At 51.8% G+C, this 26,180-nt stretch overlaps 1 protein-coding gene across 1 annotated transcript in view; it reads right to left on the bottom strand.

Annotated features, from left to right (window-relative positions):
- The window catches only part of GLG1 (golgi glycoprotein 1), a 694,561-nt gene that overhangs the window by 503,648 nt on the left and 164,733 nt on the right, over positions 1-26,180 (bottom strand). The window lies entirely within an intron of this gene.

Below are 26,180 nucleotides of genomic sequence, written 5' to 3'. Positions count from 1 at the left end.
AAGAAGGTAACGGCAACTAGGAAAGCTGTTTTCCATGTGAGGAACTGTAGTTCGCATTTGAAAAGGTTCAAATGGGGGTCCCATGAGCCTGGTAAGGGCAATATTTAGGTTCCACACTGGAGAGGGTGGTAACCTAGGCAGAACTATTCTTTTTAGTCCTTCATTAAATGCTTAAATTGCAGGGACTCTAAATAAATAATAACAAGTGTTGTCTGTTTTGTAAGTACGCAGCAAGTGCTGCAAGATGTAAACGTATAGAGGAGTATGCTAGATTACATCTGTGTAAATGCAGTAGATAGCAAATGATATTCTGGATGGAAGCATCCAGTGGATCAATATGATTATTGGTGCAGTAAATGGCATATCTTTTCCATTTTGCAGCATAGCAAGCTCTAGTAGTAGGCTTCTTCAATGACTTTCATACAGTCTGGTGGCAGGTTAATGTAACCAAACTAAGACTTCAGGAGCCAGATTCAGCTGATTTGGATCTGGATGTCTGATCTCTCCATGGTTCTGCGTTAAGAGGGATGGGGACAGGCACAGTCTTTGGTGCGGAACTAGTGAGAGTTCTAGCAGCGTTGTGAACCACGGTTTCAGTGCCCATGGGGGAGCTATTAAGATTATTTTGAGAGACTTTTGTGGAGCTTGCGTACAACTAGTGGTATTAGTGGGAGAGGTGGAAAAGCTTATGCAAATTTGCCTGACCAGTTGATCCATTTCGCATTGCCCTTGGACAACGGGTGTGGAAACCTAACGGCAAAGGTTGGGCATTTTGCGTTGTCGTGTGTGGCGAACAGATCTATGTCTGGTTGGCCCTCCTTGTGGAAAATGGTAGAAGAACTTGTGGGTGTAGTTCCCATTCTTGAATCTGTTGTGTCTGTCGACTTAACAGATCTGCAATCTGATTGTGAACTCCTGGAAGGCGTTCTGCCAATAGATATATTTTTTGTGGAATGGCCCATCTCCAAATGTTCTGTGCAAGCTAGGACATTGGCAGAGAATGTGTTCCTCCTTGTTTTTGTATGTAGTACATGGCTGTCATGTTGTCCGTCCGGATCAAGACAGCTTTGTTCTGTACATGTACTTGGAAAGATTTTAGTGCTAGGAATATTGCTAGTAACGCTAGGTGATTGATGAGGAGCACTCTTTGTTGAGTGGTCCATCGGCCCGGAGTTGTATGTCCGAGGAGATGGGCTCCCCATCCTGTGAGTAATGCGTCTGTTGCAAGTACTATCTGTGGAACAGGTTCGAGGAATGGCCGCCCTTTGGATAAGTTTTTGGTGTTCCACCACTGCAGAGAGCGATGTGTGCAGCTGTCCACCAACACCAGATCTGTAAGTTGTCCTTGAGCCTGATTCCACTGTTGTGCTAGACATTCCTGTAATTGACGCATTTGAAGTCTTGCATATGGTACAATAAAAATACAAGATGCCATCGAGTTGCATGAACACTGGCTGAAAGTGTTGGTTTTTAAATTTTGCGACTAAGGCTTGAATGCTCACTATCCTGGCTGGACTGGGATATGCTAGAGCGGTTATTTATTTATTTAGCTTATAAGGCGCACAGCTACCCGCAGTGGGTTTCCCGGCACCAAGGGACAGATTAAGAGAGGAAAAAAGAGCAACCATAAATCATTACTGAAAGAGCCACGTTTTAAGTCCCTTGCGGAAACGAAGGAGACTGGTTTCAGTTTTTAAGACAGCGGGCAAAGCATTCCAGAACTTCGGACTCAGGTGGGAAAATGAGCGGCCGCCCATCTTCACCAACCTGAATCTCGGAATCACAAAATCACCTTTCCCAGAGGATCTCAGTGAACGACTAGGATGATAGGCTTGAATGAGGTCATGTAAATATGCAGGGGCTAAGCCTTGTTTAATCTTAAAAATGTAACAAAGAGCCTTGAATTTAATTTGACTGGCAATCCTAAGCCAGTGAAGATCATAAAGTGCTTGGGAGACGGAGGCTCTCCGTGGAACATGACGTAGGAGCCGTGCAGCCGCATTCTGCACAACCTGAAGTTTGTTTAAAGTTGCTAGGTGTTTATTGTGGCCCCCAGATATTGGTGTATATGAGAGGTCTGGAGATGCGACTTGGTGTGGTTGATTGTGAACCCCAAGTTGTGTAATGTTTGAATGGTTTGAGGAGTTTGATGAACACACTGATTGAATGACTTGGCTTTTATTAGCCAGTCGTCGAGATATGGGAAGACATGGATTTGTCTTCTCCTGAGATGTGTTGCTACTACTGCAAGGCACTTTGTGAACACTCTGGGTGCAGTTGTTACTCCGAATGAGAGGACGTTGAACTGATAGTGTTGTCCGTCCAGTACAAACCTTACATACTTCCTGTGAGAAGGATGTATGGGAATGTGGAAGTAGGCGTCCTTTAAATCTCCCCCCGACTGTAGTGCGATGTTGTGGGGGGAGCGGAAGGAAGTCACTGTTTTGTGGTGGGAGAGGCACGATTGGTTTTATTACCTCGACCTCTTCCTTTAATACGGTTTCCTCTGTATCCGCCTCTAAAATATCCTCTATTGGGGGATGTTTGTTTAGTGGCTTTAAAGGAAGATGAGTTGTCTGCTCCCATTTGTTTGGCGGCTCCTCTGTAGAAGGAGCGACGAAAGGAGCCTAGTGTTTGTGGGGACTGTAAAGCTCCCATGGATTTGTCTCAGTGTCTTTTTTCTAGAGCAGTGTCCACAGCAGGGCCAAAAAGTTGTTGTTGGTTAAACGGCTGATTAAGGATAGTAGTCTGGACCTCCTGCTTAAAACCAGAGATGCGGAGCCAGGCATGACATCCAAGGAGCACACTGGTATTTATGGCTCAAGAGCCAGTGTCTGCTGCATCAAGTGCACATTTTATTGATGCATTTGAAATTAGTTTACCCTCCTGGATTAGATCATTTGCTTGTGTTCTATATTGGTCAGCAAATGTTGTAGTAGGGTTTCTAACTGGTCGTAATGGGCCCAGTCATATCTTGTGAGCAGTGCCTGGGTGTTAGCTATGTGCCAGGTATTGGCTGCTTGAGCAGCTATTCTTTTACCAGAAGCGTCTAGTAGCTTGGACTCTTTATCAGGAGGTGGCGCTTCTCCTGAGGTTTGGAAGTTATCACACTTCCTAGCATTGGAAACGACCAGAGAATCTTAATCTTAATGTAGGCAGGATCTGCAGGGGCAGGTCTCTACTTTTCTATTATAGGGTTTAGAACCCTGGCACTTTTGGGACTGTTCAAAGGTATCTAATAAAAAGTCCTCTTCTGCCTCATCTGAATGCATTGTGACACCATGATAGATGGCAGCTCTATTAATTAAGTGTCCAAAACCAATATTGTATTCTGGAGGAGATGGTTTTGAGAGGTGTGTGTGTGTGGACTTGGGATGTCATGTTTTGTGGGACAGGGTACTCCCAATCAGGTGAGTCAGTCGGGTACGTGAAAGGCTCATCTGGGTCACCCCCTGCCCCATGTCATCATCAGAATCGTTATGTGGAGGTGTATAAGGTGGAGAAGTTTGGAGAAGGGTGCATAGGCGATGTGGCAGAGTCCTTCTTCACAGGCATTGGAGGAACAGGTGCTGTGCCTAACTTCCTTTTTCTATTTGGTCCAATGGTGACTTGTCCTGTTTCTGGATCAATATAAATCTTTTTCTGCTTTGGATCAATAGGATCTTGATGAAAAAGCTCCTCTTACTCATGAACCGCTTTCGGCGCTGATTTTTTCGGTTCCAAGCGGGGTTGGTGTTTGTTTTTGTCCTTAGCCTTAGGAGGCGAGATAGAGTCCTTTGGCGTAGATTTTGGCTCTGAGGGTTTTGGTTGCAGAGCCAAAGCTGGATGTTTCGGTATGGTAGCGGTCAAAGCCGGTTTGTCTACGGGCTTGGGAGTTTTCGGGCCCAGTTTGTCTTTAAAAGTCGACAGCGTCTGAACCGGTTTCGGAGCCGGGACTTTTTTTGGTTTCAGTGCCAAAGGTGCTGGTGGGATTGGCACGTGCGGTTTGCTCAGTCCCGAGCTACTGGAAGGCTTTTCGATTTTCTTCGGAGCCGGGCCCGAAGGCTGGGCTCCTGAAGTAAGTTTTCAGTCGCAACTGGGCCCAGCAGGAGGAGTGTGGATCATTGCCTTCGATTTTGGTGGGGGTAGGGGCAGTAGTACTCACTCTTTGACCCAGACTGATGGAATCATCGGAGTCGTATGATCTGAAACGATTGAGATCCTCGGAATCTTCTTCGGGGACATCTGGGCCTTCGTCGAAGATATCCACCGGTTCCGGAGCCGATTTCTACATGATAGGTCGGCGGGCTCTTCGATCTCGAATGGTCTTCTTAGATCGAAAAGATGGGCAGGCTGGACAGCTGGACTCGTCGTGTTCAGGTGATAAGCACAGGTTGCAGACCTTGTGATGGTCACTGTGCTGGAATTTTGCTCCACACTGGGGGCATTTCTTGAATGGTGTCCTTTCCATGAGCTGTAGGCCTCACGGCGTGAAAAGGCTCGACGGCCTGCGTCGACAACCGGAATCGAGTTGATGAAGTAGAGTCGAAGGTTATAGATGTTTTAGAAGTTAACAAAGTTTTTTCGCGTCAAACTACTTTGGAATAGATTTCGAACTGGAGCGGAAAAGTTACATCTGAACCCAATGGTGAAAAAAAACAATCTAAGGATGGAGCCGATGCCCATGCGCACTTTTGACCAAGGGAGGAGTCACCTATCTCGTGACTACAAAGACGTCTTCCAAGACAACAACCTGCAAGTATCTGAGCTCAACACCAGAAGGCGATCTAATGCTAAGTGTGAGATCTGCAGCTCATATGCCTCGAACACTTGTTTCTTGCTGCTTATCCCATACTGCCCAGGGGTGCAGAGCGCTATGATCATGAGTACCCTGCTGCTCCACAAAACCTCCTTAACCCGGGTCAGTTGTGACAGCCTTGCCCTGCCTGCTCAATCACTGACGCCGCCCCTGGGACACCCCCCCCCCCCCTTGTGGGCCCCCCTTGTTCACAGTCTGAGCTATAGTCAGCTTATGCTTATAGTGCTCCAAACTGCCTCCCCTTGGACTGCCCTTCTGCTCGCCAGTTGGCCTCTCTTACTCACAGTCTCCCGGTTTGCTTCAGACACTCCCCCACCATGGGTCATGGAGACTTCAAACAACGCAGGCTCACGTTCAACCAACCTAAATCAGCAAGTCGGCCTGGCCCCTTGTTAGACGTCGAGGACGACCATGACTCAGCCGGTCACATCCCCCTCCTCAATCATCTCCCACTTTCCCTGCGTCCTGAGGTCCCCCTCAATACTTTGCAAGCTATAGCTCTTAGTCGAGGGGTGGGGGGTCTGAATATGTATACATAAAATACTCCCATTTCTGCACCATACTACCGTTGACAATCAAGTCTTCCACCTTTTGGTAATAGGGACGGACGTAATGACCTTCGGCAACCTCACCCCAGGGTGGTCCCCTACCTGGTGGCCCAATGAGTTGGGTCCACCGTCAGACCCCGTCACCAAGGTCAGAAATCTTGGGGTCCTGTTAGACGATAAGCTCTCGTTCACCTACCAAGCAAATGCTGTTGTCTCCTCCTCCTTCAATATCCTAAGAAAAATTAAGAAACTATTACCATATCTCCCCGTCTCAGCCGGCAAAACACTGATCACCACATTAATCTTTTCTAAAACAGACTACTGCAATGCACTCCTGCTCAATGCCCAAGAAAAAGTCCTTAGCAAGCTTCAGTTGGTTCAAAACTCGGCAGCCAGAATTCTACTCGGCATCCCCAAGTTCAAACACATCACACCGGCCATTCGCCAACTCCACTGGCTGCCTATCAGAAGCCGGACCAAATTCAAAGCACTATGCATCGCTTACAAAGCAATCAATAATTCGGGACCACAGTTTCTAAAACAAGCTTTTTGCCTATACACACCCAACAGACCACTACGCTCCTCCACAGCATATCTACTACCTGACCAACGCACCAAGAAAGCTTCTTGGGGAGATCGGCGCTTCCTAGTCTCCACGGCCAGAATTTGGAATTCCCTCCCTCTCTTCATTAAAACCAGTCCCACACTAATCATCTTCAGGAAACAATTAAAAACATGGCTTTTAAAACAATAACCGCCCTCTGCAGGATATCTGCGCGCTATACAAGTTGCCTAAACAAACAATGCTGGGAGTGGATTTCTCTTCCTAAAGTTGTATGCCCCAAATACTGGCGATACCCCTTTTTTCCCCAGAACGTATCCACCCTCTTAGACAAGTTTGATGCAGATGTAATTTTAATAGGTGGCGACTTGAACCTACTTCTAAGATCCTGCCTTGGATTCGCTAAGTACCTGCCCCGATGGCAAGCTAGGCACCTTACGCATTCTTCAGGATGCAGTCCATACTCATGCCCTTAAGGACACCTGGCGCTTTCATCACCCTACCACTCCCGGTTACACATTTTATTCTGCATCGCAAACAGTGTGGACACGGGTGGATTACTGGTTCCTCTCGGCAGACAGCAGCCTCTGGCTCTCGAGATCTACAGATACTATCTCACACACATCCAGAACCCGCACCATTTCGGCTGCTACTCACTCTTCCATATGGTGGGGGTTTGGGAATGTCACTGGTCCTTCCCCACAACTGCTTTTTTGGATGTAGTTTCCCACACTGAACTACAAATTGCCATAAATGATCATGTTAAGATCAATACAGGCTGTTAACCAGTACGCCAACCTCTGGGATGCCTTTAAGGTATATATCCGTGGAATCTGCACTTCGAAAAAGCAGGGGTGCTATTTGACCTTCGCAACAGCCTGGCGTATGTGGAGGCCGCACTCATGGACAGCAACAGCGACATGGAGAATACTCCCTAATCCTCCCCATCATCTCTCCATAAACACTCAGTTCTGTTAGAGGAGTTTTCTGACCAAGCTGATGGGGAGGTCATCTCCCTTGGCAAATACTCTGCAGCCCGACGATATGGCGTTGGTCCTAGCGCTTGGACGCCTCCGGGCAACAATTCGCGCTCTACAAATCTACAAGTTTACAAGTTTTACTGCCATGGACTAACTTTAGCCCGCCGCCTGTGCCCTCCAGGGACGCTAGGCACATTGTGCAACTTGTCCTAGACGATGGCATCCAAATTACAACAAGAGAGTATAATCCACAAATTAGTCTCATACTACAAATCATTGTGTACCTCGCCTGTCTAAGTCCGCGGCGCATCAGTCCTACCTTAAGGAGATTGCCATGGTCTGGCTCACTACTGGCCAATCGCAGTTCCTGAGAGACATTTTATGCTGAAGAGATGCCCGGGCAATTGACTCTTTGGATGGAACGGAGGCCCGTGGCCTGGATGGCCTTACTGGCACTTTTAACAAAGCATATAGAAAAATGTTGACACCTCCACTTGCCGGAGATCTACACTGAAGCCCTCGAAAACGCTGGACACTCCTGCGGTGGTCGCCCTTTTGGGAGATGCGGAGAATGCCTTGGACTCTAGAACGGCATTTCCTCCATGCGACATTAAGGAAACTTGGCATCCCTGACAGATTCACGGGTCTCGTTTACACTTTATTTGAATCCCACAGCTCCTATCTGTATCAATGGCTCTAGTTTGTAACATATCCTGAGGTACTAGACAGGGTTACCTGCTCTCGCCTTTATTATAGCCATGGACCCCTTAGTACGCCACCTTCAAGAACACCACATGCATCGAGACCTTAAATTCAGACCACTTTTTATCTCAATGTATGCCAATGACATTCGGTTGTTCATCCGACACCCCTCAGACAACCTGACCCATACAGTGCGGGAAACTGTCAGGTTTGGTGGCTTTTCTGGCATATGCATCAACTGGGTGAAATCGGGACTGCACCCCCTCACTGATGCTACCTGACCTCCCCACAAGTGAATATCCTTTCAAGTGGATTACCATCTCCACTAAACACCTGGGCATTGTTTTACACACAAACAGAGAACAAGTCATTTGTTTAAATTATGATTTCACCATGGACAGACTCAGCACAAGTAGACCACTGGATACAACTTCCCCTTTCCATGGCAGGCCGTATAGCTATCATAAAAATGACAGTCCTCCCCCTCTTATTGTATTTATGTACAAATGAACAAGTTACTTACCTTCGGTAACGCTTTTTCTGGTAGATACAATATCTGCCTGTGGATTCCTCACCTTGTGAATATCCCCTTGCGTCAGCAACATTCGGAAATTCTTTTCGTAGCTTCGCGCCGACGTGGACATGGACGTCAGAGGCACGGCATCGCTCGCGACTCCGCTGACGTCACCGACGCCTATAACAGGCCCACGCCGGCATGATGACATCAGTTTCGCCCTTTTTTACGTGCCTTCGAGGCACACGGACGGACCAATGACAGTAGACATATACACAGTATACGCAGTACAAATATCAAGGTAACACACACAGTGTGAAGCAAATGCAATAAAACATTTGAAATAAACAACTCCTTGACAATAAAATAAATACATAATAGAAACTCTGGCAAAGAAGAGTGGACAACGGGGAGGCGGGTGGGTCAGTGAGGAATCCACAGGCAGATATTGTATCTACCAGAAAAAGCGTTACCGAAGGCAAGTAACTTGTTCTTCTGATAGATACATCTGCTGTGTGGATTCCTCACCTTGTGAATAGAGTCCCACAGCAGTCCCCATTCCCGGAGGAGGGTGTCCACTCTTCTAGACCAGGAAATCCTGAAGGACAGAGCGTGCAAAGTGACCTTCCCTCCTCACTTCGGAATCTAAGCAGTAATGCTTCGCAAATGTGTGGAGGGAAGACCAAGTTGCCGCTCTACAAATATCCTCTACAGGCACACCTCTAGCCAATGCTGAGGTCGAAGACTTAGCTCTAGTAGAATGAGCCTTTATACCCTCTGGTGGTTCCTTACCGGCCAAAGAGTAGCAGATCTTAATACAGAGGACGATCCATCTTGACAAAGTCCTCTTATGGACCGCTCTTCCTCTCTTGCAGCCAGCAAAACCAATGAAGAGCTGGTCGTCCACACGACAGTCTTTAGTTCTGTCCAGGTAAAAAGACCCCGCCCTCTTGGGGTCAAGACGGTGTAATCTCTCCTCCTCCTTGGAAGGGTGAGGGGGAGGATAAAAGGTAGGAAGGGTAATGGATTGACCAAGGTGGAAAGGAGTCACCACCTTTGGCAGAAAAGCAGCCCTGGTCCTAAGAACCATTCGATCAGCATGAATGGTCAAGAAAGGGGGCTTGTGACTAAGAGCTTGAAGCTCACTTACCCTCCTTGCCGAGGTTATTGCAACGAGGAAAACCGTTTTGAAAGTCAGAAGCCTCATAGGACATTTATGAAGAGGCTCAAAAGGAGCACCCATCAAAAACGTCAATACAAGATTTAAGTCCCACTGAGGCACAATAAAAGGAGTTGGAGGGAACTTATTTATGAGGCCCTTCAAAAACCTTAAGACAACAGCAAGCCCCTGCTGTGCCAGAGAAAGGGCAAACTGGAGAACATCAGATAAATGGGCCTTCAAAGGGTCTATAGACTTCTCCCTGCACCAAGTAACAAATTTTGACCACCTTTAAGAATAGATGGACTTAGTGGAGTCACGCCTGGCTGACAAGGTGACATCCACTACATCAGGAGGGAGAGAAAAAGAACTCAGGTTGCCCCGTTCAATCTCCAGGCATGAAGGTGTAAGGTCTGGAGGTGGGGGTGAAGAACCTGCCCCTCCATCTGAGAGAGGAGATCTGCCCTGTGAGGGAGACGGAGCGGCGGGTGAGAGGAGAGGTGGAGAAGGTCCGAGTACCACACCCTTCTTGGCCATCAAGGGCGATCAATATGACTTGGGCCCGGTCTTGGGCGAATTTTCCTCAGAACCCGAGGAATCAAAGGTATGGGAGGAAAACGCGTAAAGGAGTTGTGAGCCCCAACTCAACTGAAACGCGTCCCCCAGGGCTCCTTGCATCGGATACTGGAGACTTCAGAATGACAGGCAGTGAGCATTCTCGTGAGTGGCAAACAGGTCCACCCGAGGAGTCCCCCACATCTGAAAGATGTCGTGAACTACCTCTGGATGGAGCCTCCACTCGTGATCGGCAGAGAACTGCCAACAGACTGTCTGCACGAACGTTCTGAACTCCGGCCAGATGATTTGCCATCAGACAAATCTGATGGTCCTGAACCCAGGACCAGAGTCGCAGAGCCTCTCTGCAGAGACACTGCGACCCTACTCCTCCCTGTTTGTTGATGTACCACATCGCGGTCGTGTTGTCCGTCAGGACTTGGACCGAACGACCGCGAAGGGAAGGGAGGAAGGCCTTGAGTGCCAGACGTATCGCCCGCAACTCTAGAAGGTTGATATGAAGCAACCTTTCCTCTGGAGACCAAAGACCCTTGATCTCCAGATCCGCCAGATGAGCACCCCACCCTAGAGTGGAAGCATCCGTTATTACTGTGGCCACTGATGGAGGTAGTTGGAAGGGCTTCCCTTGAGACAGATTGCCCTCCACGCTCCACCAAGACAGATCCGCTGCAGTTTCTCTGGAGATCCTCACGACTCCCTGAGATCCCCGTTGTGCTGATACCACTGCCTGCGGAGGCACCACTGGAGTGCCCTCATGTGCCAGCGTGCATGGTTGACCAACAGAAAACAAGAAGCCATCAGACCGAGCAGGCGAAGAACCTTCAGGACTGGAACGACCGCTCCATTGTAGAACAAAGGAATCATTCCCTGTATGTCGCGAATCCTTTGAGGAGGAGGGAATGCACGACACACAGTAGTGTCCAGTACCGCACCTATGAACAGGTTGCGCTGGGAGGGCACCAGGTGAGACTTGGGTACATTTATCGAAAAACCCAACCTGTGCAACAACTGAGTTGTCTCTTGCAGATGATGGAGCACCTTCTCCGGCGACTCCGCCTTGATCAGCCAGTCGTCTAGATACGGAAACTCATGTATCCCCGTTCTCCTGAGATGAGCTGCCACCACTGCCATCACCTTGGTGAAAACTCGAGGTGCAGTAGTAAGTCCAAACGGAAGGACCACAAACTGGTAGTGTTGAGACCCAAACGTAAAACGGAGATACTTTCTGTGCGACTTCAAGATGGGAATATGAAAATACGCATCCTGCAAGTCGATCGACACCATCCAGTCTTCTTCCAGCAGCGCCTGAAGAACCTGTGCAAGAGTGAGCATCTTGAACTTTTCCTGTTTGAGGTAAAGGTTCAAAATCCTGAGGTCCAGGATTGGCCGAAGCCTGCCATCTTTCTTGGGGATCAGGAAATACCAGGAGTAGCACCCCTGACCCCTTTCCTGCTCTGGAACCACCTCTATCGCACCTTTTCGGAACAGTGCCAGGACTTCTTCCTGCAGGAGAAGCAGGTGGTCCTCCGAACAATAACCCTGTTAAGGAGGGTAATTGGGAGGGAACTCCTGGAAAGGAAGAGCATACCCATTCTCTACAAGATTGAGAACCCAAAGATCCGATGTTATTAATTCCCAATCTTGTAGAAAATGTGTAAGCCGACCCCCTACTGGGACCACATGATCCGGAATGGCGGATCTAGGGCTGCTTTGCTACGTTGGCAGGGGGTTGGGAAGGGGAGGAGGAAGCTTGACGACCTCTAGGGCGGGATCTTTGCCTGCCTCTGTACGATTTGTACAGCGTATTTTGCTGTTGTTGTGGCTGTTGCTGAGATGGTCTGTAAGAACGAAAGGAAGATCTGCCAAACCCTCTGAAGCGCCTTCCAGTAGTACCCCTGGACTGAAGACCCAAAGATTTCGCAGTGGCTCTACTGTCTTTAAAACGTTCCAAGGCAGTATCAGCCTTCTTGCCAAACAATCCTGAGCCATCAAAAGGCAAGTCCATCAAAACAGACTGAACATCTGCAGAGAACTCCGATGTTTTAAGCCAGGCAGCCCTCCTAGTGGCTACGGAAGAACCCATAACCCTTGCCACCGAATCAGCCGTGTCCAGACCACTCTGAATCACTTGTCTTGCAGCTGCCTGAGTGTCCGATATCACCTCCTGAAAATCTTTTCTCTCTTCCTCAGGGATTTTCGGAACCAACTGCTTGACAGAATCCATCAAGGCATGAATATACCTCCCCATCAGACAAGTTGCGTTAGTTGATTTAAGCGCCATACTGGCTGATGAGAAGACTTTCTTGGCAGTTTGATCCTGCTTTCTGGATTCTTTATCCCCAGGAACCTGCAGAAAGGCCCCAGCAGACCATTTCGAGCAGGCAGCCTGCACAACTAAACTCTCAGGCAGGGGGTGTGTTGACAAAAATTCAGGGTCACCTGGAGCAACTCTATCTCCTCGCCACTGTCCTAGAAACTGCAGGAGCAGACAAAGGCTTCTTCCAGACCTCATAGATGGGTGTTCAATAAACTCGCTGCTTTTTTAATAACAATGTGATAAGGAACCACATCCTTCGACGGTACATTCGACACTGAAGTCAAATCCCATTCAGGAGACAGTTCAAGCCCACTGGCTTCACCCAAGTCCTCAAAAGGACCCTCAGACTCCTGTAACTCTCCTTCCTCAGTATCCGTATACTGATATCTTTCTTACTCCAGAAGTCTCTGAGCTTCTCTCCGTGACCTTTCCTTCACGATAGAAGTCGAAGGATTCGCAATCGACTCAGACGGGGTCGGGGCCGGCGTCGATCCCGAAGTCGGATGAGGTCGTTTCACCCGAGGTCGAGTAGCATCCTGCTTCGGAGTCGAAGGCACCGGCGTCGATGGAATCGGCGTCGACGGAGTCGGGGTCGTGCGCCTCGGCGTCGACGACACAGGAGGTGCTGGAAAATGCCAATGCGGTGGCATAGCCGGCATAAAAGGCATGAAGGGCGCAGGGGCATAAGCCTGGGGAACACCCAAGTTAAAAGCCATAGGACCCGTGGGACCAACAGGTGCACCAGACGGGAACATCGCCCTAGAATAAACTCCAAACATGGCATTCAGGAACTGAGATGGATCCTGACCTGGAGCCGGAAAATCCGGATACGGACCTCTGGGTTGTTCGAGGAGGCGGAGTCGATACGACGTCGACCTCTTCATCGAGTCCAGGAACCGGGGTCGACGAACCCGCAGGCACCGGAACCTCGATCTCATCAGCCCCCCGCTCCTCACGTTCATCCTCCTGACCAGAAGGATTGGATGGAACTGGAGAATGGACCTGCTTCGGAGACTCTGGCGAATTCAGATGTGAAGCCTCACCAACAGAGTTCTGACCTTCCGACTCCGAAACCTCCACTTCCTTACTTAGAAGCTTGACCTGGGACTTCGGCCTCGAACTAGAGTCCTTTTCTGAGTGATGAAGTGACTCATGGCTCCTCTTCTTGTGCTTCTTCCTCGAAGATTTTGAAGCATGAGCCGAAGACGACTCCGAGCGCGATCTCGATCGAGACCTCGAACGTCGAGATCGAGACTTCGAAGACTTCTTAACTTTCTTATTTTTTAGTTTCGCTACGAGGAGTTTTGTCTCCCTCGCCCGTAAGGCCTTCGGGGTCATCTTCTTGCAGCAAGGGCAATCCTCGACGTCATGGTCGGAACTCAGGCACCAAACACAGCATTCATGTGTGTCGGTAATAGACATGGTCTTGCCACATTCACCGCAAGCCTTAAAACCAGTCTTCTTCGACGACATCTCGAAGAGAATATAGATAGACACAGTAAAAGTAATAATAGTAACAAAGTAACTGTGAAGCTACAGTATGATCCCAAAAAACCGTTAGTGTCGACGACGCGGAAAAAAGGGAACTGATGTCATCACGCCGGCGTGGGCCTGTTATAGGCGTCGGTGACGTCAGCGGAGTCGCGAGCGATGCCGTGCCTCTATGACGTCCATGTCCACGTCGGCGCGAAGCTACGAAAAGAATTTCCGAATGTTGCTGACGCAAGGGGATATTCACAAGGTGAGGAATCCACACGGCAGATGTATCTATCAGAAATACCTATTCCTTCGACTAACTCATTCTTTATGACGCTGGGCAGCCTACTTTTGAGGCTGGTATGGGCAGGCCGCAGACTCCCGGGTTGCCTGGGACACCCTCACTCTCCCATATGATCGTGGCGGCTTCGCCATCCCCTATTTCCTCATCTATTTCTTGGCTACCCAAGCTCACTCTGAACATTACTGCTTTCACCCAGATGCCTGTCTGCCTTATGCTAAGCCGGAACGGACCTGGCAAATCCTACACCCATAAATGCTCTGTCATGGGGTCTCAAATTAGACCCCAAGGACATTCAGACTTTATCTAACACCTGCTGAGTATGGCAAAAGCTTAGTGGTACAATGGGCTTCAACTTTATATATTCTCCCGAGCTGCCTCTCTCCGAACCCTTGGCTACCCTTGGCTACCACTTGTTGTTCCTGAACTTTTACAGACCTGAGGCAGGAGAAGCAGCAGAGCAAAGGGGCACAAGAGTACCATGTTCCACTCCAACTGGAATTCATTTGCTAGTGAGTGTTCTTGCAGAAAGTCCAACGTGAAAAAATCCGCATTACAAGCTTTCAGTGATGGTGAAAAAGTCTAGTCACTGTTGGAAAGTAACCTGCAACACCTCATAATTCAGACAGCATTTCGGATCCTTGAGATACCACCCATTTTGTTCACCCGCTCTGGCATTTAAGGACCCAGTCAAGTGCCTATATTTCCCATTCCGTCATGCTTGCTGCAATACCACAGGACGGTACTGTCTGTGAGAATGCGTACCAGCCACCCCTTGATGGACAGCAGGAAAGCCTTCAGAGCCAGCTGAACATCCTTCAACCCAAACAGATTGATGTGAATCCAGGCTTACATTGGAGACCAGAGCCCTCTCAGCTCAAGCTTTCCCAGTCTACCAGGGGCACGTCCATCAACACAGTCAGCCTGGGTGGGGAAGGGAGAGGAGGTTGTTCCTGGACCAACTGCGTTTGAGGAGCCTGCTCACTCTCTGCAATGGTGGCTGCTTGAAGATATGGATGAAAGCAATCAGAAGATCCCTGATGCGGGCTAAAACAGAACGTCAGCTTTAATTGCGGAGCCTGCATGGATCATCTCACGTAGCCAATGAAGATGATGCAGGGTGCTAAGAGGCCAAGAAGCCTCAGAGCTGCCCAACAAAATAGAGGAGCAAGGCTGCAACATCAGTGTCATAGCCCAAATGTCCTGGACTCCTCGCACTGGAGGGAAGGCCCAGAACAGCACTGTATCCAGAATTGCTCCTATGAATGGCAGTCTCTAAAAAGGAGTCAGGAGCGACATTCACTTGTTGATTGTGGGCCACACTGAATGTAAAGTGGTTCGCCATCGTCTGGTAGAGATCTACAACTGACTGGTGGGATCACCTTTAACAGCCAGTCTTTGAGGTAGGGGTAAAATGGTATCCCGACCTCAAAAAATGAGCAGTGATCAACGCCATCACTTTCGTGAACATCGGAGAAACAGTTGTGATGCCAAAAGGGAGCACAGCACACTGAAACCAGCTTGGCCTACCTTGAACAACAGGAAGCATCTGTGAGTCTTCAAGGCAGATATATGAAAATACACATTCTGCTGGTCCAACACCATCATCCAGTCACCCAGGTCTAGAGCAGACAGGATCTGGGCCAGCATGAGCCTTTTGAATTTCTTTTTCCATAGGAAGCCATTCAGAGGTTGAAGGTCCAAAATAGGCCATCTTCGACAAATGGAAAAAATTAGAGTAGGGGGGCGTGGCCTAGGCAGCGATGTGAACGGGCGCATCTCGAGCGGGCTCCGTCACCCCGCTGCCTTAATTAGCCATCTTACGCGGAATTCGGGGGGCTTTCTGGGGAACCCCGCCTGTTTCCTGCACCCTGGATGCGAGGTGACCTCCGGAGAAGTCGCTCCGGTGTGGGGGATCCAGCTGGGGCCAGCTAGGGGCCTGAACGTTTGCCTGCCGGGGCGACCCCGCCATTTTGCCAAGGAGCCCGGCGGCTGGCGCCTGGATCGCGCCTCTCTAGCGGACGACTCCCTGAGCCGAAGCCGAGACCGGGAGAGCGGGCAACCCCCTGCGGCGGCTTCCCCGGCTGCCGACTGCACGTCAGGGGCCCGGAGACCGGAGAGGAGGAGGCAGCCGACGTGGAGGCGCCCCCTGGCTGCGGGCACTACGCGGGCACTACGCGAGACCCCGGCTTTGGCGGAGGCGTAGGGCCGCAACTGGCGCGGAGAGACCACCGGCTGGACTGCTGCTGCGGAGCCCTGCTGCGGTTGCAGAGACGACCTGGTAAGCTGCGAGCTGTCTCTGCTGTCCCCGCCACCAGCTTGCCGACGGATGCACCCTGAACTCTCGAGGACCCCTTAAGGTACTGTCCGCCATTTTCTACCCTCTGCCGGACGCCCACCGCCCGGGTGCCTGCCCCCCCTGCGCTACAGTGAGAGCTGGCTGGGCGCTGCGGCCCCTGGCGAGTGGGGTCCGCCTGCTGAAGCGGGGTCGGGCGCTGGGAGCGGGCCCCCCCCCCCCGCATCACGCTATCACCGTGGTTGGACAGATCGGGCCCTGACACGAGTGCCATAGAGGGTCCCTGGCCCACCATCGGACTGCCTTGGGCCACCGTGCTACTACTCTCGGTCGGGGAGCGCTGCCCGGGGGTCTGAGGAGGCGGCTGTCTGCAGAGAGACCTGAGCTTTGTCCGCCATCTTGCCTTCCCTGCTCGGTGCCTCTGCCCGGGTGCCTGACCCTGCTGAGCATCGGGGGCCCAGATGGGAATCTGCAGCCGCTGTTGACCTGGCAGGGAGTGACGGGGCCCTGTCTGGCGAGGGGTACACTGGCCTGGGCCCTACGCTACGACCCAACCCTGCTGTCCTAGCCAGCGGACTCACGTTGGACCTGCAACACTCCACCCCCCGCCACAGCACGGACTCTGGAGTGGACGGCGCTGCCCGGGAGGCTGCGGGGGCGACCTGAACACTTTTCCCCCCCACCGGTAGGTCGGACTGGGCCTGGCTACACGACGGTGCTGCAAGTGGTGTATAGCCCGACTATTTGGGGGGTACAGCAGAGTTGGCGGACTGGGCGAATCACTAAGCTTGCTGGTGACTGCACCCCACAGCCTGGCTGGATGCTCCTGAGCAGGGGGGAGAGGCTATCAGAGTTGTGTGAGTTCCCCTTCAATTGCCTTTGTCTCCAGTGGTACCCTACACGTAACCCCCCCTTCGCCCCCTGAGAGGCGCGGACCGTTGGTGGTGAGGAGGCGGGAACGCGTCTCGGCTGCGGCGCAGCGGCCTGGGCTCTACGAGGTGAGCTGCACACCGCGACGGACCCCTCACGTGCTCCTTCAAGACCCCTACGGGCTTGGGCCTGAATTTCACTTACCGGCCGACGCAGACCTACGGACGGGGGGGGTGCCTGAGAGGGGTGAGGGTCCACGGTGGAGTACTGCCTACCCCCCCGCCCAGCTAAAGCGACGCAGTGGACCCACGCCTACGGCGACTTGGGACACGCCGGGGGGCCGGACTTTGCGTTCAGGACTGACGATGACCCGCGGCAGGGGAGGCAAGACGGACACGGCAGCGGCGCCTAAGGGCACATCGGTGGTTGCCATGTGGGCCAAAACGGGAGCGTCAGCGTCGGCTGAAGACGTGCCGCCTCCTGCTGCGGACTCCCCTCCGGTGACCCAGGCCTTCATGTCCTCTTTCATGGCAGACCTGAAATCGGATCCCTGAGATCGGAAGTACACTCGTGCGTCAAAGAGCTGCGTAAGGAGGCAACAGAGCTGGGGGACAGAGTTGATGGACTTGAGAAGATTGTCGATACCCGCACAGAAGACCTGGAGCAACTGTGGCAACGAGTGGCGAACCTGGAGGAACAGAATATCGAGCTCCAGGTCAAGCAGGTCAAGCAGGAGGACCTTGAAAATAGGGGGCGCCGCAACAATCTCCGTATTCGGGGTGTGCCACTCGGGGAGGAAGGAACAGACACCATGGCCTATGTGGCCCAACTCCTGCACGAGGTGTGGGGCAATGAAGACGCCCAGCCTCCGCTCTTGGACCGTGCCCATCGAGTGTTCGGGGCGGGAGGCAGATCGGGTCTCCTCCCGGACATTATAACCCGAGTGCACTACTTCACGGAGAAGGAGGCCATATTGAAAGCGGCAAGGGATAAGCCTGATCTACGCTACGGAGGGCATAAGATTCAAATCTTCCAAGACCTGGCCCCCAACACCCTGCACAGACGGAAGGTCTTCCGCTCGGTGACGGAGAAGCTGCGAGCCCTTGACATTCCATACCAATGGGGACACCCCTTTGCCCTCATTTTTCGCTGGGAAGACAAGCGCAGAGTCATCCGCTCCTATCACGAGGCGGCAACATTGCTTCGCCTTTCAGAATCCCCAGAGCATAGCCCCTCTCGTCCGGACTGGACCACAGTGAATCGGCGTCGTCGAACCCCCCCAGGGGAGGATCGCTCCACGTCCCAGGCCAAGCAGGACATCATAGAGCACATCCGCTCCCTCGAAGGCGATCGCGAGGGTCACACCTCGAAACCTCCCACTCCGTAACGTACAGCGGAATGGCTCCCGGCCCTGGGAGGCCAGCGACTTGTGAGGAGAACGCTGCCGCAATCCCTGATGGAAGTCCTCTACATCTGCGACCAAGCTGGATGCCATGGAATACCCTTGCTCCCCCACGGACGACCGCGGAAGGCAACCCCGCGGGCCCCAGCCCAGTGACATAGTGGACAAGGTCTCATGATCGCCTGCGGCCCCCCGGGGGGCCACACGACTTGGCAGAGATCGTTGACTCTGTACCTCTCCGGCTGCTGCCTGCCCTGCGCTCCAAGCCAAGCAAGACACTACAGAGCACGCTTATTCCCTTGCAAGCGACTGTGACCCTGCGGCCGCTCGGGAGCTGGTTCCTCATTGCGGGGGCCCGATGCCTCTGGGCTGACTGGTACGGCACGCCTGCCTTTGAGATGTACCTGAGTTACCTACCCCCGAATTCGCGCTGGGCAGCGGGGTAGACGGGCCTCGAGACAACCGAGATCCATACCCTCAGTAGACCACCCCCCACCTTGTCCCATAGGAAGTGACATTCCGGAGATCATCCGAACCCTCTGGTAGAGGATGCCCGGAACCTGGGACATTATGCCATGGCCCTGTTGGCCTGTTATGGTTTTACATCTTCTATGTTCTTTCTATTTTCCTGCTCGCTCTGCTCTTCCTACTTCTCCTCTGAGCTTCTCCTGTACTTGGGTCCTTCTCCCTGTGTAGTATGGTGGTTTGGAGAATATTGCGGGTACCTGCGCGACCGCGACGGGTGGGGGTGGTTAACTCCCTTCACTCCGCAGGGTGGATGGCGATAGGCGAAGTGACAGCTACTACCCCTTAGCGATATGGCGGTAAATGTTCCCAAGCCCCTAAAAGTCCTGACACTCAATGTCAAAGGGCTTAACTCCCCTAACAAGCGGAACCAGGTATGGCGCTACCTTCTCCATCACTCCCCTGACATCATTTTCCTCCAGGAGACGCACCTTCTGTTGGGGGATACTAGACGCATGGCACACCCCAGATACCCCACACAATTCTGGGCATCGGCAGACACTAAAACGGCGGGGGTGGCAATCCTGTGTAGAGCTGGCATTGGGCGGGGATCCACCAAACCCTACAAGAGTGGTGATGGACGCTTCCTTCGAGTTACGGTACAGGTGGGAGGGGTACAGTTCACCGTAGGCAATGTATATGCACCCAACCAGTCGCAAGATAAATATCTCCAGTCGCTCCTGCGGGAGCAATTTCAGATAGACGGACCGCGTACTATCCTGAGCGGGGATTTCAATCTAGTATGGGATCCAGAAATAGACCGCGGGGAACACGCGTTTAGCGGCGCGGGCGCAATGTCATCCACGCTACGGGCGCAAATTACAGACCTGGGACTCGTCGATGCGTGGCGTTACCATAATCCAGGAGTCCGTGACTATACCTTTTATTCGCACTCCCACCGCACCTACTCGCGTATCGACCACATCTTCACCTCCCTTGACCTGACCCGAGACACGCTGAAGGTTGCCATCTCGGATATCTCGCTCTCGGACCATGCGCATGTGGAACTATCAATACAGGATCCACTAGCACATGCCCCCCGGGAGCGACGATGGACCCTCCCGCCGAGCGTTCTTCGGGACCCGGAGAATGTTAACAGCATCCGGGAGGCCAAAGACTCGTACTTCGCCATTAACGACAACTCGGAAACGTCATTCCCGGTGGTGTGGGATGCCTTTAAGGCCACCATACGGGGCCACATTACCTCCCTGGTGATAGCGGGGAGACAGGCAGCCTACAAGCTGGAGTCTGACCTAGCGGGTGAGATCAAACAGGCGGAGGCGTGTGACAGAGACCGGCCTTCCCTGGCGTCCAGGAGAACGTTAGCTAACCTTAGGGGGCAGCTTCGACTCCTGCGCACCAACAAGGCGGAACACTCCCTACTGGCATTAAAACAAAAATATTATGAGGGAGGAGATAAGGTGGGGCGCCTGCTGGCAGGAAGGCTGAGGGCGAGAGCAGCCAGAGCCCACATTGCCAATATTCAACGTCAGGACGGCTCTAGAGTCGTCCCGGAAAGAGCCAAACAAGACGCCTTTGTGGCCTACTACTCTTCTCTCTACGCGGAGGAATCTACGTCAGTGGAAGCACGGGCGGCCGTCCTCGCTGACTATGAGGGGGCTTCGCTGCCGCCGGCATGCGCGACCGAGCTGGAAGAGCCCATACTGGAAGATGAGGTCTCTGCGGCTATTAAAGATCTTCCCACCGGGAAAACGCCTGGGCCAGATGGCTTGCCACTGACCTTTTACACTCTTTCAGACTCAACTTCGCCCCTACCTATTGAGGCTATACCACACTTTTTCGGACGCGTCTGGCCTGTCTCCTGATATGGGAATGGCGGAGAGCGCTATGTGCCTCCTACCGCCCTATCGCCCTCCTGAACACTGACTTAAAGATCTATACCAAGGTACTGGCTAAACGGCTCGACCCATACATGCCGGGGTTGGTGAACCCAGACCAGGTGGGGTTCATCCGGGACCGACAGGGGGCGGACAATGTACGCAGACTGGCGCATCTCGAGGGCAAGGCATTGGGGCATCCCGGCTTGCCTCCTCTCGCTTGACGCGGAAAAGGCCTTTGATCGGGTGGACTGGGCCTTCCTGAAAGAGGTACTCCAGAAGCTCGGTCTAGGTCCCAAAATGATAGCGAGTATCATGGCCCCATACCTAGGGCCACAAGCCAGAATTAGAATAAATGGCCAACTAACGCCACCGCTAACGATACACAGAGGCACGAGTGCCCACTCTCGCCGCTCCTGTTCGCCCTCGCAGTGGAACCACTTGCGGCAATGATCAGGCGCGACTCTAGAATACATGGCATCGCCCACGGGGGGAGAGACAATAAGGTGGCCCTATTTGCCGACGACCTGATCCCCACCCTCACGCGCCCTAGTCAGTCTTTACCAGCGGTCCACGAGGTGCTCTGTCTCTACGAGCGGGCGTCGGGTCTTAAAATAAACCACACTAAATCCTGGGCGCTCAACCTCACTATCCCTGCGGAGGAAATCCCAACCCTGAAGAAGGCTGTGCCCTACCAATGGGCAGAGGACCACATCAAGTACCTGGGCCTTACCTTAACATCCCACTTGGACTCTTGGTCCTCGGTGAACTGGACGGAGTGCCGCAAGGCAGTTCTGGAGGACCTTCGGAGGTGGAAGCCTCTGATGATCTCTTGGCTGGGGCACCTCAACGCGGTTAAAATGTCGATCCTCCCTAGAATTCTATACGTATTCCAATGTCTGCCCACCCCTATTCCGCTCCACTGTATTCGAAGCCTTCAGCACGAAGTCACGTCCTTCATCTGGGGCGGGAAGCGACCCCGGTTCTCTCAGAAGGTTCTTATGGAGCCGCGAGATAGAGGCGGCCTGGCATGCCCCAATTTGGTGCACTACTACTGGGCAGCACATCTCCGCTTCGTGGTGGAGTGGGGCGCACGCGAAAGCGACAAGCATTGGTTCCATATGGATCGGGCGGTCACAGGCCGTACCATATGGGACCTACCCTGGCTTCCACGGGCAGCACGCTCCAGAAGTGCGTACATGGCGGTTCCCACAAAAACGGTCTTGGATATCTGGGATACTGTAGCTGTGTCTAGGGGTCTCACTACCTTCCCATCCCCACACACCCCGATAGCGGGAAACCCACAGTTCCCCCCGGCCTACCGGTCTCGGGCATTCGACAATTGGACGCAAGGGGACTGCAGAGTCGTTGGGGATCTTTTCCTCGGGGGCGCTCCCAAAACTTGGAAAGACTGTAGGGAGGAATTTAAAGTACCGCTGACAACTGGTCTACAGCATACTCAGCTGCGCCACTGGACCATGGGGGACGACATGTACCAAGCAGCCACTCGGGCCTACACGCCCTTTGAGAAGTTGGCGCGTTCCCTTGGGGGCCTGAAGAGGCTGATCTCGCAAATATACTACATACTGCAGCACCCTGCATCGACGCCCGCTCACCCCTACCAGAGTCAATGGCAATTGGCGGCAGCCACAGACATCGACATCGACATCTCCCAATGGAACGGATTATGGCGGGATATACCCAAAATATATTGCAGCATCCCGCAGAGAGAAAACGCCTACAAATTGCTCACTCAATGGTACTATACCCCGCTGCGCCTTAGCAAGATGTTCCCCAATGCTTCGCCGATGTGCTGGAGATGTGGTTCTGCGACTGGTGACTTTGTGCATATATGGTGGACGTGTTCGACCCTGGCTGTTTTCTGGAAGGAGGTGCTTAGCCACATCAAAGGGGAACTGGGTTTTCCCCTACCCGAGGCCGTGAGCACGGTTCTACTCGGCATTCGACCAACCACACTCAAGGCACTCACCCGCAGCGACTGGATCCTTGCGCTCCAGATGCTTGGTACAGCTAAGCAACTCATCGCCCTATACTGGAAACGAACGGAGGCGCCGCCCATAGCTTCTTGGTTTGTGCGCCTTCGGCAGGTCCTAGCAATGGAATTGCTCACGGCACGGTTACAGGCGCGGGACACACGCTTCAACACGGTTTGGGAGCCCTTAGTGCGGCACCTCTGCTCCACGGAATACGCGCGCCACATGCCCCCTAGACTCCGTGCTCTACACCACTTCGAGGACGCACTCGTCCCTGCTGACCCTGCCAGGCTAAACTCTTGAATGTCATGCTCGCTATAGTTGCTGCTGCTGCCACGCGCGCCCCCCATGTCTCGCACACTGGCATGCCGCGCATACCCACCACCCTTTCTCCCTCTCTTCGCCTGCTCTTAGGTCCCCTTGACCCATCTTCTTCCTTTTTTCCTACTTGCCACTCTGGCCTTCGTCTCTCTTGGAGGCAGTTGTGCCCTGTTGGGCTGTTAGAGTCAGTTGGGTTGGTTGCCCGCCGGATACCCTCATTGCAAAGTGGATATGCGCTCGCCTGTGACAAGCCCCTGCGAAACGCGCCCCTAAGCCACGCAGCCGGCCCTCCTTGGAGGGTTGTAGGCAAGGCGCTGTGTTAAAGATCCCCTTTCGCCCGCGCGGGCGCAGAACCACAAGAGCTATTCTATACACGGCCGGCCTCGGCACGAGGTTGTAGGCTTAACGCTGTGTTCAAAATAAAAATAGTTTGAACTAAAAAATTAGAGTAACAACCCTCTCCTCTTTCCATGTCTGAAATCCTTTCAATAACACCATAGAAGATTAACACTTGCACTTCCTGTAACAGAATGGAGAAGCACTCCTGATTTGTGGGGGTGAGAGGCAAAAAGGAAAGATAGGGTCTAGCCATCCCGAAATATCAGTAGGACGTGATGGATTTTCACTATGGGAGAAATGGTTTGAATTCTGCAGCCCAAAAGATGGGTATGCACCATTAAAATCAAACACACACAGCTTGGTGGTAGTTGCTGTAAGGGGGATGGGAGAATTGATGCTACTGCTGTTTCTGTGCCCAGACTGCCAAACCCATATCTGGAAGTCCTAAAAAAGATTGGGGCGACATATGTACTGGTTGGGGGGCTGTCTTTTCTGTAAACCAGTGCTCTGGAGAAGCCTCTGAACTTCTTGAGCTGGAGTGTCAACTGTTTGGCAAGGGTCAACAGACCCAAGGAGCATGCTGTGGCCCTACTTACTTTAAATCGCTCCAAGAAACAATCTGCTTATTAACTGGAAGGGTCTGATCGATCAAAAGCCCTATCCATGAGAGGCACTTGTATTTCCCCAGAAAATACCATAGAACGCATCCATAAATGTTACAGAACTGTAACATTGGTACCAACCGATTTCCACAGGCGATCATCGTTATTTAGGCTAGTGAGGACCACAGATTTTGCTGCATCTTGTCCATCATGAACTGCCTGAGCCAAAGAAGCCCCAATGTCTGCTGGGATCACTGGCAAGATCTTGCTGTCCCGGAGGGCATGTATCTAGCTACATACATTTGCTAACCACAACGCCAGGCCAGCAGAGAAAAACATTTGTTTTCTAAATGCTTCTATTCTCCTGGACTTCCTACTCGTGGACAAACTAGGATTCCCCTGACTGGTTGAAACCTGAAACACAAGCCTCTCTTGTTTAGTAAGTACATCAGGTTCACTATAAACCAGCCTGACTTCTGGCTACCTGTCTATTAAACAGTGTGCAGAAAAAAAGGCTTTGACTATGTGCCTATCGAGGTATCAGTATGGGCTTCATTAGAGGAATCAAGCATTCAGACCAGCCTGGCCAAGCTGCAAAATTACAATGTTTGTTTTGTTCTTGACTGGAGGAATCAGTAGATATAATACTACATATACCTGTCGGACCACTGCTGCAGATGATGTACTCGCCTTCATTGGTGGGCAAAGTGGAGAGTCAAACCCTGCCTCAGGGGAGGTATAAAAGTCACTGACTTCTTGTAAATTAATTTAGAAACTTGCATTTGTGTAGTGGGAGGGGAGAAAATAACCGTCCCACCATCATCCCAATCATGTGGTGTTCCTGGATCAGGATCAGAGATCAACAGATAATGGAGCCTCAGCTAGCTTATTGGCCCCGGTAGAGACACAGGGTCAGAATTGGGCTGTATAACGTGTGGCTGAGATTTTGTAATCTCATTGTACGACATAGTTCAAGATCAGGCCAAAGTCGGTTCAGTGTCTGACACTGGAATCAGCACCAGATACTCTTCGGCGTAGAAGTGACTGGCGCAGGTCTTGAGAGCTGTAATGGAAGCATGTACTGGAGTCGATGCAGTGCCTGAAATGTGTCCCAAGGGGTTCGATGGAGCAGAGGACTGATCCACCAGCAGTAATCCAACTGGTGGCCCTAGGAGTTTTATCTGGGCCTGAAGGCATACTGGAGGGAGCCGGAAGTATATCAAACAACTGCAGCATGGCCCCGCTGAAGGCTTCAATCCTGTCGGCAATGGGCCAGGGAACTCGGGGCACACCAGCATTACTTGGGGAATTTGCTCAGCAACTCAATATCAAATGGAAGACCGCCTCATGCCTTGTCTTTGGATATAGAGTGGGTGGATCCGGGGGGTTGAAGTCGTGCTTTGCTTTTTGGTATTTTCATCTGGACTTCGACTTATCGTAGGACTTCATCCACGAAATTGACCATCATGGACACTGCCAGAGTCAGAGTCCGGTACCATGACTTTGGAAGACAACAAAAGTTGCAACTTTTAAATAAGTCAAGCTCAAATTACAACTTTGCTTCTTAGTCCTGGATTACCTTTGGGTTCATAATGGGTTCATTCATTGCACAACTTTAAGTCGTGGTCCAATCCTAGGCACACCAGATCTACCCCGTGAGGGTGTGTGGCCGACATCAGTTTCCCAAATGCACAGTTTAAGATCTCTTTAGTAAACATTGTACACTGTCACACTGGATTTTGTATGGAAGTCATCAGAAGGCTGACAAAATTGGCAGCAAAGCTCCATATCCACATCACAAGGCGGAGAAAGGAACATACAGAATTCACAGGGATGGCAGTTATATGCTCATTCACAACTTAACATCTGGACTGGTACATAACGAGCCCAAAGCCACACTGTGGCATGTGGGAGCATTCCTGGAGAAACGTTTACAGATCCAGTAGGGTGCCAGGGGAGTATTGTAAGGTGTAGAATCTGTAGTTAGAACAATACATCAGAAATTGTTTGATTCACAGAAGTACTTTTCTAGTCTCAATTCAGGTTTCCATTTAGAAGCA

Source organism: Lissotriton helveticus, chromosome 12, assembly GCF_964261635.1.
Source record: "Lissotriton helveticus chromosome 12, aLisHel1.1, whole genome shotgun sequence".
NCBI classification, from domain to species: domain Eukaryota; kingdom Metazoa; phylum Chordata; class Amphibia; order Caudata; family Salamandridae; genus Lissotriton; species Lissotriton helveticus.
This window is presented reverse-complemented; position numbering and strand designations above follow the sequence as displayed.